The following is a 20525-nucleotide window of genomic DNA, read 5'->3' on the forward strand; positions in this document are numbered from 1 at the left end:
TGAAACCCTGTCTCCACTAAAAATACAAAAATTAGCTGGGCATGGCGGTGCGTGCCTGGGAGACTGAGTTTGATTTTTTCTCTGTCCTCGAATTTCTTTGTCCTCACTAGGGGCAAAACAATATCTGGCCTCATGGGTAGCTGTTTCAACTGTTAACAGTTGTTTGAGCCTTGACCATACCCAAGACACTTAACAATTAGGATCAACTCTAAACACATGAGACACAAGAGAACACTTTTTTTTTTTAATTACCGTGTTTTGCTTTCATAGACTCCCGATCTGCCACATGAGCCTGCTTTGATGAACTCCACAATGAACTCTTTCCTGTCTCAGGGCTATAAACATGCCATTTCCTCTGCCTGGACTATTCTTCCCCCATTCTTCTCAGAACTAAGTCTTACTTATCCTTCCGTTTTCAGTTTAAAAGTCATTTCCTCAGCAATCCCACATCTGAAGGATTTGAGTGAGGTATGGAATTTATAGAAATGCTAATTATTATACATAATAATAGACTCTAGTTAAAATTTTCTGAAATAATTTCTTATAAACAACAGTATTACTTACAATGTGTTGATATTGACCAGTAATGATATTAAAAAGAACAGCTCCTCCTCAAGAGATACCAATGAGAAATGAGACATGAATACAAAGTCTGAAATAGGAGACATTGGGGAAAGTCTTTGTTTTTCCTTTTCTAGTCTCTTTTTTAATTTTGCCTTTTGTTTTCATATTCCTTCTGAGGCTCTCTTTCTCTTTTTTTCCCCTTCGTCAATTTGCTCTTTCCTTTGTCTTAGCAATATTAAATCTGCCCCCACAAATTCTAGCATTTATTGAAATCAAACCACATTTTTTTTTTCTTTCCTGGTAATCAGATCCAAATAGCCCAAAGAAGAGTTTTTCTCAGCTGTTGATACAACTACTACCCAACCAACTCCTGTAACCTGGGGTCCCTCCTAGAAGAAAGAGGTTCTCTAAGGCTCACATCCAGAACTTCTAGTAGGCAACTCAGTACATCATAGCCACTATTGTTCTCTGTAACAAATGCTTCCTACTACCACCTATAGACATAAAAGTATATTTTGGGGGCACCAAGTGCAATAAATAACATGTGTACAGATATTTAAAAATACTTTTCATGGGCTGGGTGAGTTGGCTCACACCTGTAATCCCAGTACTTTGGGAGGCCTAGATGGGAGGATCACTTGAGCCCTGGAGTTAGCAATCAGCTTGAGCAACATAGTGAGATTCCATCTCTACAAAAAATTAGCCAGTGGTAAGCACCTATCGTTCCAGCTACTCAGGAGGCTGAGGTGGAAGGATCACTTGAGCCTGGGAGATTGAGGCTACAGAGAGCCGTGATCACGCCACTGCACTCCAGCAAGATCCTGTCTCAAAAAAATAAAAACACTTTTCATTTATGATTTCATTTAATTCTTTTAACAAACTTGCAAGGTAGAAATTATCATCTCCATTTTACGTAACATAAAATGGAAGTTCAGAGAGAGAAAATGACTTTCCCAAGGTCATTCACCTAGTAATTCCAGGACTTAGACTCCAAGTAGGGACCAATTCCGTATTTTGTGGTCTTTTTGACGCAGGAGTTAAAAAGAAATTACTTAGGCAGATAGTAAGGGTAAGGAAGTCCTTGGTAACGTTTCCCTTTGTATAAAAAGCAGTCCCCAGATAATTTATTTTCCAATAAAACACAGCCTGTAAAATCAAGCTGCAGACATACATATGCAAGCTGGAAGCTGTGCCAACAGGAAAAGGCTACCTGGGGGCTAGGCATGCTCAACATGGCAGCTCCATCTTCCCTTTTCTTTGTCAACCACGTGTACAGTAAGGAGCAAACAACATGGGATGGGCCAGGCTTTATTATTTGCATAAGAAACGATTAGGGTGTCGTGGCCAGCTTCTTCCCACGAGATATAAACTTCATACCTGTCCAACCAATCTTTGGGCCTTATGTAAATCAGACACCACCTCCTCAAGTCCGTCTATAAAATCCCTGTGCACTTCACCATGGGAAGGAAGGCCCACTTAGGTGTCCCCCTCTCTGCAAAAAAGAGAGCTATTCTCTTTTCTCTTCCTTTTTCTATTAAACCTCAACTCTTAACTGCTCTCTACATGTATCTGTGTCCTTGATTTGCTTGACATGAAACAATGAACCTCGAGTATTACCCTAAATGAACAACGCTGCTTCATTTTTACTTCACATACACAAAAATAAAATCTCTATAAAAAGAATAGGGATAGGAACAGTGACAAGTAAAGGGACAGGATTTAAAACCAGGGAGCCTTATGAAGCCATGATGTAGTTGAAGAATCCTTCACGGAACTTCTTACTGCCTCATTCCACCTACCTTTCTCCCTCTTCAAGCAAATTTGCATAAACATCCTCTATCAAAGAATTCATTCTAGTGGGAAGTCATCAACTGCTCAGATGCCACTCTATTTATAGGTAATTTGTATTCTAATCAGGTATCAGTCTGAGAGTAGGCTCTCTAATTCAGGCCTTTATCATTCCTTTGCCTGGAAAATTCCAAAAGCCTCTAACAAGCCTTCATAATTTTACTCTTTTCTTCCTTCAGTCCATTTGTTCTTCCTTCTCCATATTGTAATGTTCTGAAGTATAGATCTGTTCTTGTCCTGCTCTATTTAAAGGTCTTCAGGCCGGGCATGGTGGCTCATGCCTGTAATCCCAGCACTTTGGGGGGCCGAGGCAGGTGGGTCACCAGAAGTCAGGAGTTTGAGACTAGCCTGACCAACATGGCAAAACCCTGTCTCTACTAAAAATACAAAAAAATTAGCCGGGCATGGTGGTGGGTGCCTGTAATCCCAGCTATTTGGAAGCCTGAGGCAGGAGAATCCCTTGAACCCAGGAGGCAGAGGTTTAGTGAGCCGAGACTGCGCTACTGTATTCCAGCCTGGGCGACAGAGCCAGACTCCATATCAAAAAAGGGCCAGACAAGGTGGCTCACGCCTGTAATCCCAGCACTGTGGGAGGCCGAGGTGGGTGGATCATGAGGTCAGGAGATGGAGACCATCCTGGCTAACACAGTGAAACCCTATCTCTACTAAAAATACAAAAAAATTAGCCAGGCATGGTGGCAAGTGCCTGTAGTCCCAGCTACTTAGGAGGCTGAGGCAGGAGAATAGCTTGAACCCAGCAGGTAGAGGTTGCAGTGAGCCAAGATTGTGCCATTGCACTCCAGCCTGAGTGACAGAACAAGACTCAGTCTCAAAAAAAAAAAAAAAGTCTTCAATGTGGACTGGACACAGTGGCTCATGCCTGTAATCCCAGCACTTTGGGAGGTCAAAGTGGGAGAACTGATTGAGCCCAGGAGTTCAAGATCAACCTGGGCAACATGGAGAGACTCCATCCCTATAAAAACTTTCTTTTAAAAAAAGTCTTCTATTCGGCTGGGTGCAGTGGCTCACACCTGTAATCCCAGCACTTGGGAGGCAAAGGAGAGTGGATCATGAGGTCAGAAGTTCAAGACCAGTCTGGCCAACATGGTGAAACCCTATCTCTATTAAAAATTCAAAAAATAGCTGGGCATGGTGGTGCACACCTGTAATCCCAGCTACTCAGGAAGCTGAGGCAGGATAATCACTTGAACTCAGGAGGTAGAGGTTGCAGTCAGCAAAGATTGTGCTACTGCACTCCAGCCTGGGTGACAGAGCAAGACTCCTTCTCAAATAAATAAATAAATAAATAAACAAACAAACAAGGTCTTCTTTCCAGGGAACATACTTGATTGGTCTTAAAAGACTAGAAGGTTATGTAAATGATGGCTGGAACATCTATTTTTCTACAAAATTGAAAAAATGAACCTGGTTCTAGAAGAATGTATAAAATAAAACATGTGAAGTAGTGAAAATAGAGTTTTTGATGGCTCCTCTTATGGGCTGAATTGTTTTCCCATAAAAATCCATATGCTAAGGCCTGGCATGGTTCATGCCTGTAATCTCAGCAATTCAGGAGGCCAAGGCAGGTGGATCACCTGAGATTAGGAGTTTAAGACCAGCCTGGCCTACACGGTGAAAACCTGTCTCTACTAAAAAGATAAAGAGATTAGCCATGTGTGGTGGCATACACCTGTAATCCCAGCTATTTGGGAGGCTGAGGCAGGAGAATTGCTTGAACTCAGGAGGCAGAGGTTGCAATGAGCCAAGATCATGCCACTGTACTCTAGCCTGGGTGACAGTGAAACTCTGTCTCAAAAAAAGAAATCCATATGTTGAAGTTTTATGCCCTAATACCTTAGAATGTGACTGTATTTGGAGACATGCCATTAACGAGGTAATTAAAAATGAGGCCACGGCCAGGTGCAGTGGCTTATGCCTATAATACCAGATCTTTGGAAGGCCAAGGCTGGAGGATTACTTGAAGCCAGGAATTTGAGACCAGCCTGGGCAACATATTGAGACCCCATCTCTAAAAAAATTGGAAAAATTAGCAGGGCATGGTGGCACACACCTGTAGTCCTAGCTACTTGGGAAGCTGAAGGAGGATCACTTAAGCCAGTAAGTTCAAGGCTATAGGGGGCTATGATTGCCGCACTGCACTTCAGCCTGGTAAAGAGAGAGACGTAGTCTCAAAAAAAGAAAAAGGCCCTAATCCAATATGACTTATGTCTTTGTAAGAAGAGAAAATTTGGACACAGACACATAAAGAAGGACGGCCACGTGAAAACACAGATACAGGGAGAACATGGCCATGGCAGGCCGAGGAGAGAGGCCTCAAAAGAAACCAAACCTGCCAACACCTTAATCTCAGACTTCTAGCTTTCAGAACTGTAAGAAAATAAATTTCTGTTGTGTAAGACACCTACTCTGCAGTACTTTGTTACAGTAGCCCTAGCAGACTGATACTACAACATAAAATGCAAACGTCTTTTTATTTTTTGAGACAGAGTCTTGCTTTGTCACCCAGGCCACTGTAACTTCAGCTTCCCAGGTTCAAGCGATTCTCATGCCTCAGCCTCCTGAGTAGCTGAGATTACAGGCGTGCACCATCACACCTGGCTAATTTTTACATTTTTAAATTTTGTATTTTAATTTCAGCCATATCTATTATGTCCATTCTCTTCTAACCTCTAGTTTCTTCTTTATTAGGTTTATTTCATATTCCCAATTCTGTCTAAATATGAGTGTTCTTATCTGGCATAAATCTAATTCATGAAGGAGGCAGGGATTCTCTCTCTTTCCCACCCCTTTTTCCCTTATGCATTGTTCTTATTTTCTCTTACTGTAGAAGGGCTTCCTCTATGCAACCAATGCAGAAAATTGTGGCCAGATTTCAAGACCAGCCTGTAAACCTCCAGATGTACATTGTCCTATTTTAGCAACCCAAGAATAAAAAATTTTTTTCTTTCTTCTAGGAAAAGACTCTAACCTTTCTGGGTCACATGCTTACTCCTTGGACCAATTACTGTTGCCAGGGAAATGAGGAACTATAATTGTCCTGGCCTGAGACAAATTCTTCATGCTGCCCTCCCCTCTACTCCCAGCCACACATATACATACTTTGGCTAGTGATGGTGGGGTGGTAGCATCTTCCCATACACATTTATTAGGTATACCATACATTAAAGTGAGTACTGACAAAGACTTGTACACAAATGTTCACAGCAGCTTTGTATAGCCAGAAACTGGAAATTACCCAAATGTCCATCAAAATTTGACTAGAGACCGGGCGCGGTGGCTCATGCCTGTAATCCCTGTACTTTGGGAAGCCGAGGCGGGCAGATCACCTGAGGTCAGGAGTCCAAGACCAGCCTAACCAACATGCAAAATCCCCATCTTTACTAAAAATACAAAATTAGCCGGGTGTGGTGGTGCATGCCTGTAATTCCAGGTACTCAGGAGGCTGAGACAGGAGAATCACTTAAAGCTGGGAGGCGGAGGTTGCAGTGAGCTGAGATCGCCCCATTGCACTCCAGTCTGGATAACAAGAGTGAAACGCCATCTCAAAAAAAAAATTGACTAGATAAAGTATGGTACACAAATATTTTTACATTGCTTTTTTCAATTTTTTTTTTAACTTTAAAATTTTTTTTAGAGATTTAGTCTTGCTCTGATACCCAGGCTGGAGTGCAGTGGCATGACCATAGCTTAGCACAGCCTCAAACTCCTGGGCTCAAGTGATCCTCCTGCCCCAGACTCCCGAGTAGCTGGGAATACAGGTAGATGCCACCATGCCTGACTAATTTTTTTTTTTTTTTTTGTATAGACAGGGTCACTCTATGTTGCCCAAAATTGTTTCAAACTCCTGTCCTCAATTGATCTTCCTGCTTTAGCCTCCTGGCATACTATAATGCCACCATGCCCAGTATGTGTTATATAAGTCTAAGAAAACCTTAGCAAAAAACAGAATGAACTAATATACAACAACATGAGTGAACCTCAAAAACATCATACTGAGGGAAAGAAGGCAGACACAAGAGTATATAGTGTAGTATTCCATTTAATTGAAACTTTAGAAAATACTAATTTATAGTGACAGAAATCTATAACAACTGCCTCAATATGTGTGTCTGTACTAGGGGGGTAGGACTGACTGAGAAGGGGCATAAGCGGAGTTTCTGAGGTAATATTAAAATTCTAGGCCACGCATGGTGGCTCATGCCTATAACTCCAGTGCTGTGGGAGGCCAAGAAGGGAGGATCACCTGAGCCCAGGAGATTGAGACTGAAGTGAGCTATCATTGCACCACTGTACTCTGGCCTAAGTGACAGAGCAAGACTCTGTCTCTAAAAAAAAGAACACTCCCCTTCCATGAACACACCCTTCATGGGAGGCTGTCTTCCCTCCTAAACTCCATCTCTCTATTCCCTTCCACTCAGTGTGGAAGCTGCTTTCCTCTTCTGGATTCCATTTTTCTGAATTTTCTCACTCAGTGTGAGAGCTGGCTGTTTATTTCTCTATCCTCCTGTTTCTCTCTTTCTCTCTAAATAAATCACTTTCTACGGAAAATAAAATTAAAAAAAGAAAAAATTCTAAAGACTGATCCCATAAACATATACAATTATTAGGTGTTAAAGAAAAAAGGAAAAAAAATTATACCTAGCTGTATAAATTTGTCAAAAGTCACCAAGACACAGTTGAAATTGGTACATTTTATCGTATATAAATTATCCTTGATAAAGGTAATTTTAAAACATATCTACATAAGTGAGTGCTGAGGCCAGGTACTGTGGCTCACACCTGTAATCTCAACACTTTGGGGAGGTTGAGGCAGGAGGATCACTTAAGGCCAGGAGTTTGAGACCAGCCTGGGCAACATGGTGAAACTTTGTCTCTATTAAAAGTACAAAAATTAACCGGGTGTGGTGGTGCACACCTGCAATCCCAGCTACTCAGGAGGCTGAGTTGGGAGGATGGCTTTAGCCCAGGAGGCAGAGGTTGTAGTAAGCTGAGACTGTACCACTACACTCCAGCCTGAGTGACAGAGCCAGACCCTGTCTCTAAATAAATAAATAATAAAGTGAGTGCTGAGATGTTGCAATAATAATCATAATACTGATCTTTCAGGATAAAGCCCAATCCCTCTTTAGTCGGACCTCTAACTGGTCCTGATGCCCCATCTCTCACTGTGCCACTCTCCTATACTATACTTTGGCATAGCATATTAATTGCAGTTACCTAAAAATTCCAAGCTGTTTTCCTAGCTCTCAGTCTTTACACATGCTGCTCTCTGCCCATCATAGTCCACCAGGCAAACAGCTCTAGCACCATCTAGGCTTCCTTCTTAGATTCCTTCAGGTAGAATATACTAACTCCTCCTTTTCTCTGCAGCATACCCTGAACATTCTATTGTAGGCAGGTAGGAAAAAAGTTTCTTCTACAGAAATAAGCTTAGGGTTGTTTGAAACATTTGAAAAATTGAGATTGTGCCAAAGTTCCTTAAGTGCATACTGTGTGCCTTAAGATGGAAACAGTACTACATCTTTCCATCTCCTGGTTGGGACTATTTGTTCTGATAGTACAATCCAGCAACACCGCATTCCTCAAGCATCTTGAACATTATCCCACAACGTTTTTTTAATTATGAAGAACTTTTCTGCTCTTCATAAACTCTTATGTATTTCAAGGGAAGTATGTATTTCATATATATTAAACCCATATGTATTTCAAGGGAAAATGAATCCCTATTTGATTAATTCACACTCAGTCTGTCATGTCTTTACTTTTAAAAGCTATTTGATGTTCAGGAAGCTATTAGAACTCCCATAATGCCCACTTCTGAGAAAACAGGTGTGAGTAAAATTAAGCAAAACAAAATGTTAACAAAATCCTTAAGTATTAAGCAGAATCTTAATGAGGAACACTACACTACCCTGTTTTTACTTTTCAGACTCCCAGTAAATCTGTGATGACTGGAGACACCCTCACATCTTTATTACATATTTTCTCCCAAGGGACTGAAAGGAGTTGAGGTCAGGAGATCGGGACCATCCTGACTAACAAGGTAAAACCTGTCTCTACTAAAAATACAAAAAAAAAAAATAAGCCAGGTATGGTGGCACATGCCTGTAGTTCCAGCTGCTCTGGAGACTGCGGCAGTAGAATTGCTTGAACCTGGGAGGCATAGGTTGCAGTGAGGTGAGACTGCACCAATCCACTCCAGCCTGGGCGACAGAGGGAGACTCCTTCTCAAAAAAAAAAAAAAAGTTTTCCTCAAGAATTTATAACCATAGGGCCACCCTCACATGGGTTTGAGGATCATATTTACACTAACCACGTTTTTAGAATCTTCAAGCTAAAAAATTAAGGTAAAAAATTAGTCCCGATTACTTGATTCGGAACAGCTCTGGAGTGCAGCTCCTAGCAAGAACAACACAGAGAGTGACTGAACACTGCATTTCCAAATGAGTTATTACTGTCCACAGACCAGGAGATTCCTGGGCTGAAAAGAACCATGAGTTTCCAGCACGGCTGTTTCAGCCAATGCAGTGGGTCTCTGCACAAAATTAAGCAAATCTGGGCAGCTGTTTCAACTGGCACCTGGAATGTCTGGGAGACAGAGCTGCCATTCAACTGAAAAAAACAGGGAGCCAGGTGATCTGGCTCGGTGGGTCACACCACACAAAGACCAGCTATCTGAAACGCTCTGGATTGAGAGATCTGCAGAAAGCACAGCTGGACCCAGGACAGTCCAGCTCTGCTGGGGGAAGGGTGTCCGCCACTACTGAGGCAGTCCACCACTACCAAGGCAGTCCACCATTACCGATGCAGTCCGTCATTACCAATGCAGTCCACTATTTCCGAGGCAGTTCTGACTGTACCTCTATAAACAAAATTGCAAGGAAGTTCACACAGCAGGTGGGCAGGGCCCACAGCAGCTCAGCAACCCCTTGGCTGGCAGACTATAACTAGGTTACCTCCTTGCTGGGCAGGTCAGCTTTAAAAAAAGACAGCAGCATGTCAGGAACTTATAAATAAAGCCCCACCTTCCCAGGACAGAGCACCTAGGAAAAAAGGTGGCTATGAGTTCTGCTGCAGCAGACTTACACATACCTGCCCAGCAGCTCTGAACAGAACAATGGAGCTCACAGCTCAGCACTTGAGCTCTTATAAGGGACAGACTGTCTCTTCAAGCAGCTCCCTGACCCCCATATATCCAAAGAGTCACCTCATAAAGGAGAGCTCAGGCTGACATCTGGCAGGTATCCTTCTGGGATGAAGATAACAGATGAAGAAACCAGCAGCAACCCTTACTGGTCTGCAGCCACTGCATGTGATCCCCAGGCAAGCAGGGTCTGGAGTGGACATCCAGCAGTCCTACAGCAGAGGGGCCTGACTGTTAGAAGGAAAACTAAAAAACAGAAAGAAATAACTTCATCATCAACAAAAATGACATCCACTCAGAGATCCCATCCGAAAGTCACCAACTACAAAGTCCACAGGTAAATAAATCCACAAAGATGGGAAGAAACCAGTGCAAAAAGGATGAAAACACCCAAAACCAGAACACCTCTCCTCCTCCAAGGGATCACAACTCATCACCAGCAAAGGAACAAAGCTGCGTGGAGAATGAGTCTGATGAATTGACAGAAACAGGCTTCAGAAGATGGATAATAACAAACTTCTCTGAGCTGAAAGAACACGTTCTAACCCAATGCAAAGAAACTAAGAACTTTTAAAAAAGGTTTGACGAAATGCTAACAAGAATAAACAGCTTAGAGAATAATACAAATGACTTAATGGAGCTGAAAAACACAACACGAGAACTTCACAAAGCATACACAAGTTTCAATAGCTGAACTGAACAAGCAGAAGAAAAGATATCAGAAATTGGTGATCAACTCAATGAAATAAAACAAGAAGGCAAGATTAGAGAAAAAAGAGTGAAAAGAAATAAACAAAGCCTCTAAGAAATATGGGATTATGTGAAAAGACCAAATCTACATTTGATAGGTGTACCTGAATGTGATGGAGAGAATGAATCCAAGCTGGAAAACCCTCTTTAGCATATTATCCAGGAGAACTTCCCCAACCTAGAAATGCAGGCCAATATTCAAGTCCAGGAAATATAGAGAACACCACAAAGATATTCCTCAAGAAGAGCAACCCCACGGCTCATAATCGTCAGATTGACCAGGGTTGAAATGAAGGAAAAAGTGCTAAGGGCAGCCAGAGAGAAAGGTCGGTTACCCACAAAGGAAGCCCATCAGACTCACAGTGGATCTCTCAGCAGAAACCCTATAAGCCAGAAGAAAGTGGGGACCAATATTTAACATCCTTAAAGAATAGAACTTTCAACCTAGAATTTCATATCCAGCCAAACTAAACTTCATAAGCAAAGGAGAAACAAAATCCTTTATGAACAAGCAATTGCTGAGAGTTTTCATCACCACCAGGCCTGCCTTACAAGTGATTCCTGAAAGAAGCACTAAACATACAAAGGAACAACCAGTACCAGCCACTCAAAAAATATATCAAATGGTAAATACCATCAATACAATGAAGAAACTGTGTCAACTAATGGGCAAAACAACCAGCTAGCATCAAAATGGCAGGATCAGATTCACACAAAACAATATTAACCTTAAATGTAAATGGGTTAAATGCCCCAATCAAAAGACACAGACTGGCAAATTGGATAAAAAATCAAACCCATCTCACATGCAAGGACACACATAGGCTCAAAATAAAGGGATGGAGGAAGACTTATCAAGCAAATGGAAAGCAAAAAAAAAAAAAAACAAGCAGGAGTTGCAATTCTAGTCTCTGATAAAATAGACTTTAAACCAACAAAGATCAAAAGAGACAAAGAAGGGCATTACATAATGGTAAAAGGATCAATGCAACAAGAAGAGCTAATGATCCTAAATATACACACACTCAATACAGGAGCATGCAGATACATAAAGCAAGTTCTTAAACAACTACAAAGAGACTTAGACTCCCACACAATAATAGTGGGAGACTTTAACACTCCACTGTCAATATTAGATCAACAAGACAAAAGTTAACAAGGATATCCAGGGCTTGAACTGAGATATGGGCCAAGCAAACCTAATAGACATATATAGAACTCTCCACCCCAAATCCACAGAATATACATTCTTCTCAGCACCACATCACACCTACTTTAAAACTGACCACATAATTGGAAGTAAATCACTCCTCAGCAAATGCAAAAGAATGGATATCATAACAAACAGTCTCTCAGACCACAATGCAATCAAATCAGACCTCAGGATTAAGAAACTAACTCAGAACTGCACAACTTCATGGAAACTGAACAACTGGCTCTTGAATGTTGACTGGATAAACAATGAAATGAAGACAGAAATAAAGATGTTCTTTGAAACCGAGTACAAAGACACAACGTATCAGAATCTCTCGGACACATTTAAAGCAGTTTCTAGAGGAAAATTTGTAGCAATAAATGCCCACATGAGAAGCAAGGAAAGATCTAAAATTGACACCCTATCATCAAAATTGAAAGAGCTAGAGGAGCAAGATCAAAACCAATCAAAAGCTAGTAGAAGACAAGAAATAACTAAGATCAGAGCAGAACTGAAGGAAATAGAGACACAAAAAACCCTTCAAAAAAAATAATAAACCCAGGAGCTGGTTTTTTGAAAAGATCAACAAAATAGACAGACCACTAGCCAGATTAATAAAAAAGAAAGGAGAGAAGAATCAAATAGATGCAATAAAAAACAATAAAGGGGATATCACCACAGATTCCACAGAAATACACATCACAATCAGAGATTACTACAAACAACTCTATGCACATAAACCAGTAAACCTGGAAAAAATGAATAAATTTCTGGACACTTGCACCCTCCCAAGCCTAAACCAGGAAGAAGTTGAAACCCTGAATAGACCAATAACAAGGGCTAAAGTTGAGGCAGCAATTAATAGCCTACCAACCAAAAAAAGCCCAGGTCCAGATGGGTTCACAGCTGAATTCTACCAGACATACAAAGAAGAGCTGGTACCATTCCTTCTGAAACAGTTCCAAACAATCCAAAAAGGGGGAATCCTTTCCAAATCATTTTATGAGACCAATATCATCCTGATACCAAAACCCGGTGGAGACTCAACAACAACAAAAAAACTTTAGGCCAATATCCATGATGAACATAGATGTAAAAATCTTCCATAAAATACGGGCAAACCGATTGCAACAGCACATCAAAAAGCTTATCCAGCATGATCAAGTAGGCTTCATCCTGGGGATGGTTCAACATACGCAAGTCTATAAACGTAATCCACCACATAAACAGAACCAAACACAAAAACCACATGATTATCTCAATAGATGAAGAGAAGGCCTTTAACAAAATTCAACAGCGCTTTATGCTAAAAATTCTCAATAAACTAGGTATGGATGGAATGTATCTCAAAATAATTAAAGCTATTTACGACAAACCCATAGCCAATATCATACTGAATGGACAAAAGCTGCGAGCATTCCCTGTGAAATCTGGCACTAGACAAGGATGCCCCCTCTCACCACTCCTATTCAATATAGTATTGGAAGTTCTAGTCAGAGCAATCAGGCAAGAAAAAGAAATAAAGGGTATTCCAATTAGGAAAGGAGGAAGTCAAATTGTCTCTATTTGCAGAGGACATGATTGTATATTTAGAAGACCCCATCGTCTCAGCCCAAAATCTCCTGAAACTGATAAGCAACTTCAGCAAAGTCTCAGGATACAAAATCAATGGGCAGAAATCACAAGCGTTCCTATACACCAATAACAGACTTAAAGAGAGCCAAATCAAGAAAGAACTGCCATTCACAATTGCTACAAAGAGAATAAAATACCTAGGAAGACAACTAACAAAGGATGTAAAGGACCTCTTCAAGAACTACAAACCACTGCTTAAGGAAAAAGAAGAGGACACAAACAGATGGAAAAACATTCCATGCTCATGGTTAGGAAGAATCAATATTGTGAAAATGGCTATACTGCCCAAAGTAATTTATAGATTCAACGCTATCCCCATCAAGCAACCTATGATCCTCGTCACAGAACTGGAAAAAAACCACCTTAAACTTCATATGGAACCAAAAGAGAGCCCACATAGCGAAGAGAGTTCCAAACAAAAAGAACAAAGCTGGAGGCATCACACAACCTGGCTTCAAACTATACTACAAGGCTACAGTAATCAAAACAGCATGGTACTGATACCAAAATAGAAATATAGACCAATGGAACAGAACAGAGGCCTCAGAGGCAACGCCACACATCTACAAGCCTCCGATCTTTGACAAACCTGACAAAGACAAGCAATGGGGAAAGGATTCGTTTAATAAATGGTGTTGGGAAAACTGGCTAGCCATGTGCAGAAAGCAGAAACTGGACCCCTTTCTGACACCTTACACTAAAATTAACTCCAGATGGATTAAAGACTTAAACATAAGACCTAACACCATAAAAACCCTAGAAGAAAACCTGGGCAAAACCATTCAGGAGATAGGCATAGGCACGGACTTCATGACTATAACACCAAAAGCATTGGCAACAAAAGCCAAAATAGACAAATGGGATATAATTAACTCCAGAGCTTCTGTACAGCAAAAGAAACAATCATTAGAGTGAACCGGCAACCAAGAGAATGGGAAAACATTTTTTTTTTTTTTTTTTTTTTTTTTTTTAATTTTTTATTGGATTATAGGTTTTGGGGTACATGAGCAGAGCATGCAAGACAGTTGCGTAGGTACACACATGGCAGTGTGCTTTGCTTTTCTTCTCCCCTTCACCCACATTTGGCATTTCTCCCCAGGCTATCCCTCCCCACCTCCCCCTCCCACTGGCCCTCCCCTTTTCCCCCCAATAGACCCCAGTGTTTAGTACTCCCCTTTCTGTGTCCATGTGTTCTCATTTTTCATCACCCACCTATGAGTGAGAATATGCGGTGTTTCATTTTTTGTTCTTGTGTCAGTTTGCTGAGGATGATGTTTTCCAGATTCATCCATGTCCCTACAAACGACACGAACTCATCATTTCTGATTGCTGCATAATATTCCATGGTGTATATGTGCCACATTTTTCCAATCCAGTCTATCATCAATGGGCATTTGGGTTGATTCCAGGTCTTTGCTATTGTAAACAGTGCTGCAATGAACATTCGTGTACATGTGTCTTTATAGTAGAACGATTTATAGTCTTTTGGATATATACCCAGTAATGGGATTGCTGGGTCAAATGGAATTTCTATTTCTAAGGCCTTGAGGAATCGCCACACTGTCTTCCACAATGGTTGAACTAACTTACACTCCCACCAACAGTGTAAAAGTGTTCCTTTTTCTCCACATCCTCTCCAGCATCTGTTGTCTCCAGATTTTTTAATGATCGCCATTCTAACTGGCGTGAGATGGTATCTCAATGTGGTTTTGATTTGCATCTCTCTGATGACCAGTGACGATGAGCATTTTTTCATATGATTGTTGGCCTCATATATGTCTTCTTTCGAAAAGTATCTGTTCATATCCTTTGCCCACTTTTGAATGGGCTTGTTTGTTTTTTTCCTGTAAATCTGCTTGAGTTGTTTGTAAATTCTGGATATCAGCCCTTTGTCAGATGGGTAGACTGCGAAAATTTTTTCCCATTCTGTTGGTTGCCGATCCACTCTAGTGACTGTTTCTTTTGCCGTGCAGAAGCTGTGGAGTTTGATTAGGTCCCATTTGTCTATTTTGGCTTTTGTTGCCAATGCTCTTGGTGTTTTGTTCATGAAGTCCTTGCCTACTCCTATGTCCTGGATAGTTTTGCCTAGATTTCCTTCTAGGGTTTTTATGGTGCCAGGTCTTATGTTTAAGTCTTTAATCCATCTGGAGTTAATTTTAGTGTAAGGTGTCAGGAAGGGGTCCAGTTTCTGCTTTCTGCACATGGCTAGCCAGTTTTCCCAACACCATTTGTTAAACATGGAATCCTTGCCCCATTGCTTGTTTTTGTCAGGTTTATCAAAGATTGTATAGTTGTATGTATGTTGTGTTGCCTCCGGTGCCTCTGTTTTGTTCCATTGGTCTATATCTCTGTTTTGGTACCAGTACCATGCTGTTTTGATTACTGTAGCCTTGTAGTATAGTTTGAAATCCGGTAGTGTGATGCCCCCCGCTGTGTTCTTTTTGCTTAGAATTGACTTGGCTATGCGGGCTCTCTTTTGGTTCCATATGAAGTTCATGGTGGTTTTTTCCAGTTCTGTGAAGAAAGTCAATGGTAGCTTGATGGGGATAGCATTGATTCTGTAAATTACTTTGGGCAGTATAGCCATTTTCACGATATTAATTCTTCCTAACCTTGAACATGGAATGTTTCTCCATCTGTTTGTGTCCTCTCTGATTTCGTTGAGCAGTGGTTTGTAGTTCTCCTTGAAGAGGTCCCTTACGTTCCTTGTGAGTTGTATTCCAAGGTATTTTATTCTTTTTGTAGCAATTGCGAATGGCAGTTCGCTCTTGATTTGGCTTTCTTTAAGTCTGTTATTGGTGTAGACGAATGCTTGTGATTTTTGCACATTGATTTTATATCCTGAGACTTTGCTGAAGTTGTTTATCAGTTTCAGGAGTTTTTGGGCTGAGGCGATGGGGTCTTCTAGGTATACTATCATGTCGTCTGCAAATAGAGACAATTTGGCTTCCACCTTTCCTATTTGAATACCCTTTATTTCTTTTTCTTGCCTGATTGCTCTGGCTAGAACTTCCAGTACTATATTGAATAGGAGTGGTGAGAGAGGGCATCCTTGTCTAGTACCAGATTTCAAAGGGAATGCTTCCAGTTTTTGCCCATTCAGTATGATATTGGCTGTTGGTTTGTCATAAATAGCTTTTATTACTTTGAGATACGTTCCATCGATACCGAGTTTATTGAGGGTTTTTAGCATAAAGGGCTGTTGAATTTTGTCAAATGCCTTCTCTGCGTCAATTGAGATAATCATGTGGTTTTTGTTTTTGGTTCTGTTTATGTGGTGAATTACGTTGATAGACTTGCGTATGTTGAACCAGCCTTGCATCCCTGGGATGAATCCTACTTGATCATGATGAATAAGTTTTTTGATTTGCTGTTGCAATCGGCTTGCCAATATTTTATTGAAGATTTTTGCATCTATGTTCATCATGGATATTGGCCTGAAGTTTTCTTTTCTCGTTGGGTCTCTGCCGGGTTTTGGTATCAGGATGATGTTGGTCTCATAAAATGATTTGGGAAGGATTCCCTCTTTTTGGATTGTTTGAAATAGTTTTAGAAGGAATGGTACCAGCTCCTCCTTGTGTGTCTGGTAGAATTCGGCTGTGAACCCGTCTGGACCTGGGCTTTTTTTGTGAGGTAGGCTCTTAATTGCTGCCTCAACTTCAGACCTTGTTATTGGTCTATTCATAGTTTCAGCTTCCTCCTGGTTTAGGCTTGGGAGGACACAGGAGTCCAGGAATTTATCCATTTCTTCCAGATTTACTAGTTTATGTGCATAGAGTTGTTTGTAATATTCTCTGATGATGGTTTGAATTTCTGTGGAATCTGTGGTGATTTCCCCTTTATCATTTTTTATTGCATCTATTTGGTTGTTCTCTCTTTTATTTTTAATCAATCTGGCTAGTGGTCTGTCTATTTTGTTGATCTTTTCAAAAAACCAGCTCTTGGATTTATTGATTTTTTGAAGGGTTTTTCGTGTCTCAATCTCCTTCAGCTCAGCTCTGATCTTAGTAATTTCTTGTCTTCTGCTGGGTTTTGAGTTTTTTTGATCTTGCTCCTCTAGCTCTTTCAATTTTGACGATAGGGTGTCAATTTTGGATCTCTCCATTCTCCTCATATGGGCACTTATTGCTATATACTTTCCTCTAGAGACTGCTTTAAATGTGTCCCAGAGGTTCTGGCACGTTGTGTCTTCATTCTCATTGGTTTCGAAGAACTTCTTTATTTCTGCCTTCATTTCGTTGTTTACCCAGTCAACATTCAAGAGCCAGTTGTTCAGTTTCCATGAAGCTGTGCGGTTCTGGGTCGGTTTCTGAATTCTGAGTTCTAACTTGATTGCACTATGGTCTGAGAGGCTGTTAGTTATGATTTCAGTTGTTTTGCATTTGTTGAGCAGTGCTTTACTTCCAATTATGTGGTCAATTTTAGAGTAGGTGTGATGTGGTGCTGAGAAGAATGTGTATTCTGTGGATTTGGGGTGGAGAGTTCTGTAAATGTCCACCAGGTTTGCTTGCTCCAGGTCTGAGTTCAAGCCCTGGGTATCCTTGTTGATTTTCTGTCTGGTTGATCTGTCTAGTATTGACAGTGGAGTGTTAAAGTCTCCCACTATTATTGTGTGGGAGTCTAAGTCCTTCTGTAAGTCATTAAGAACTTGCCTTACGTATCTAGGTGCTCCTGTGTTGGGTCCATATATGTTTAGGATCGTTAGCTCTTCTTGTTGTATCGATCCTTTTACCATTATGTAATGGCCTTCTTTGTCTCTTTTGATCTTTGTTGCTTTAAAGTCTATTTTATCAGAGATGAGAATTGCAACTCCTGCTTTTTTTTGCTTTCCATTAGCTTGGTAAATCTTCCTCCATCCCTTTATTTTGAGCCTTTGTGTATCCTTGCATGTGAGATGGGTTTCCTGGATACAGCACACTGATGGGTTTTGGATTTTTATCCAATTTGCCAGTCTGTGTCTTTTGATTGGTGCATTTAGTCCATTTACATTTAGGGTTAATATTGTTATGTGTGAATTTGATACTGCCATTTTGATGCTAAGTGGCTGTTTTGCCTGTTAGTTGTTGTAGATTCTTCATTATGTTGAAGCTCTTTAGCATTCAGTGTGATTTTGGAATGGCTGGTACTGATTGATCCTTTCTATGTGTAGTGCCTCTTTTAGGAGCTCTTGTAAAGCAGGCCTGGTGGTGACAAAATCTCTGAGTACTTGCTTGTTCGCAAAGGATTTTATTCTTCCTTCACTTCTGAAGCTCAGTTTGGGTGGATATGAAATTCTGGGTTGAAAGTTCTTTTCTTTAAGAATGTTGAATATTGGCCCCCACTCTCTTCTGGCTTGTAGTGTTTCTGCCGAGAGATCTGCTGTGAGTCTGATGGGCTTCCCTTTGTGGGTGACCCGACCTTTCTCTCTGGCTGCCCTTAGTATTCTCTCCTTTATTTCAACCCTGTTGAATCTGACGATTATGTGCCTTGGGGTTGCTCTTCTTGCGGAATATCTTTGTGGTGTTCTCTGTATTTCCTGCAATTGAGTGTTGGCTTGTCTTGCTAGGTGGGGGAAATTTTCCTGGATGATGTCCTGAAGAGTATTTTCCAGCTGGGATTCATTCTCTTCGTCCCCTTCTGGTACACCTATCAAACGTAGGTTAGGTCTTTTCACATAGTCCCACATTTCTTGGAGACTTTGTTCATTCCTTTTTGCACTTTTTTCTCTGATCTTGGTTTCTCGTTTTATTTCATTGAGTTGGTCTTCGACTTCAGATATTCTTTCTTCTGCTTGGTCAATTCGGCTATTGAAACTTGCGTTTGCTTCGCGAAGTTCTCGTATTGTGTTTTTCAGCTCCTTTAATTCATTCATATTCCTCTCTAAGGTATCCATTCTTGTTATCATTTCCTCGAATCTTTTTTCAAATCTTTTTTCAAGGTTCTTAGTTTCTTTGCATTGATTTAATACATGATCTTTTAGCTCACAAAAGTTTCTCATTATCCATCTTCTGAAGTCTAATTCCGTCATTTCATCACAGTCATTCTCCGTCCAGCTTTGTTCCCTTGCTGGTGAGGAGTTTTGGTCCTTTCTAGGAGGCGATGTGTTCTGGTTTCGGGTGTTTTCCTCCTTTTTGCGCTGGTTTCTTCCCATCTTTGTGGATTTGTCCGCTGGTCGTCTGCGTAGTTGCTGACTTTTCGTTTGGGTCTCTGAGTGGACACCCAGAATGTTGATGATGAAGTATTTCTGTTGCTTGGTTTTCCTTCTACCAGTCTAGCCCCTTCGCTGTATGACTGTTGAGGTCCGCTCCAGACCCTGCTTGTCTGGGGTGCACCTCTAGTAGCCGTGGCACAGCGAGGGATGCTACCAGTTTCTTTTTCTGCTCTCTTTGTCCCAGGATGATGCCTGCCTAATGACAGTCTTTTGGATATAGAGGGGTCAGGGAGCTGCTTGAGGAGACAGTTTGTACTTTATAGGGGTTTAACTGCTGAGCTGTGCACTCTGTTGTTTATTCAGGGCTGTTAGGCTGCTATGTTTGATTCTGCTGCAACACAGCTCATTAAACAACCCTTTTTTTTTTTTTCTCAAATGCTCTGTGTTGAGGGGTTTGGGCTTTATTTTTGGATGTCCGATCAGGTGTCCTGCCCAGCTCAAAGGCAGACTAGCCACTGTTTGGCTGCCGAGGCTCCGCCCTGCTGTTGTGTGATTCGCGCTGTTCCTGCTGGCTCTGCTGTGGTCTCCGCCACGCCCTGCGGCGGAGTCTCTTCGTTGTAGCGTGTTGCCTCAGCAACGGCAGGCTGCGTCAGCAGTGGGCGTGTATCTCAGTAGGGACGGGTTGCCTCGGCAACGGCTGGCTGCGTCAGCAGTGGGCGTGTATCTCAGTTGGGGCGGGTTGCCTCGGCAACGGCTGGCTGCCTCAGCAGTGGGCGTGTATATCAGTTGGGGCAGGTTGCCTCCGTAGTGGTGGACGCCCCTCCCCCACAGAGCGTCTCGGACCGTCTGCCCGGGATAGTTTGAAATCGCGGTTTTGTTCGTCCCACTGGGTATCCCAAGCGATCTGTCCCTGCAATCCCCTGGGCTGGGCTACTGTGCAAGTCTCGTTCAGTCTCAAGTCCAGCCCTCTCAAGTCTCAGGTTGCCGGTTCAACAAGGCACCCGGACAAGCGCGCCCTGTGGGGATTGCTGGGTAGGGCCGGCCGCCGCCGCCCCGGCTGCCGGCTTCGCCAGGCAGACCTACTGCCTGGCGTCCCGTGTCTTTTTATACTTGGGAGTTTCCCCGTTCTGTGGGCAACAAAGATCAGTCTGGAAATGCAGCACTGACTCACCGTTTGCGAATTCAACGTGGGCTCCAATCCTGGGTTGTTCTCACAGCGCCATCTTGAGTCCCCCTAA

At 41.7% G+C, this 20525-nt stretch overlaps 1 protein-coding gene across 38 annotated transcripts in view; it reads right to left on the bottom strand.

Annotated features, from left to right (window-relative positions):
- Positions 1–20525, bottom strand: part of ASIP (agouti signaling protein) — a 210955-nt gene that overhangs the window by 169916 nt on the left and 20514 nt on the right. For 21 of the 38 annotated variants that reach the window (XR_013535046.1, XR_013535041.1, XR_013535039.1 and 18 more), the window contains one exon: positions 20459–20521. The exons of 11 other annotated variants lie outside the window; for them this stretch is intronic. The gene's annotated coding sequence lies outside the window, so the exon portion shown is untranslated. Of the gene's footprint in view, positions 1–9640; positions 9824–20458; positions 20522–20525 lie in introns of all 38 variants that reach the window. 6 more of the 38 variants (XR_013535047.1, XR_013535042.1, XM_078371102.1 and 3 more) reach the window with 2 other exon arrangements.

This window comes from Callithrix jacchus, chromosome 5 (assembly GCF_049354715.1).
Source record: "Callithrix jacchus isolate 240 chromosome 5, calJac240_pri, whole genome shotgun sequence".
NCBI classification, from domain to species: domain Eukaryota; kingdom Metazoa; phylum Chordata; class Mammalia; order Primates; family Cebidae; genus Callithrix; species Callithrix jacchus.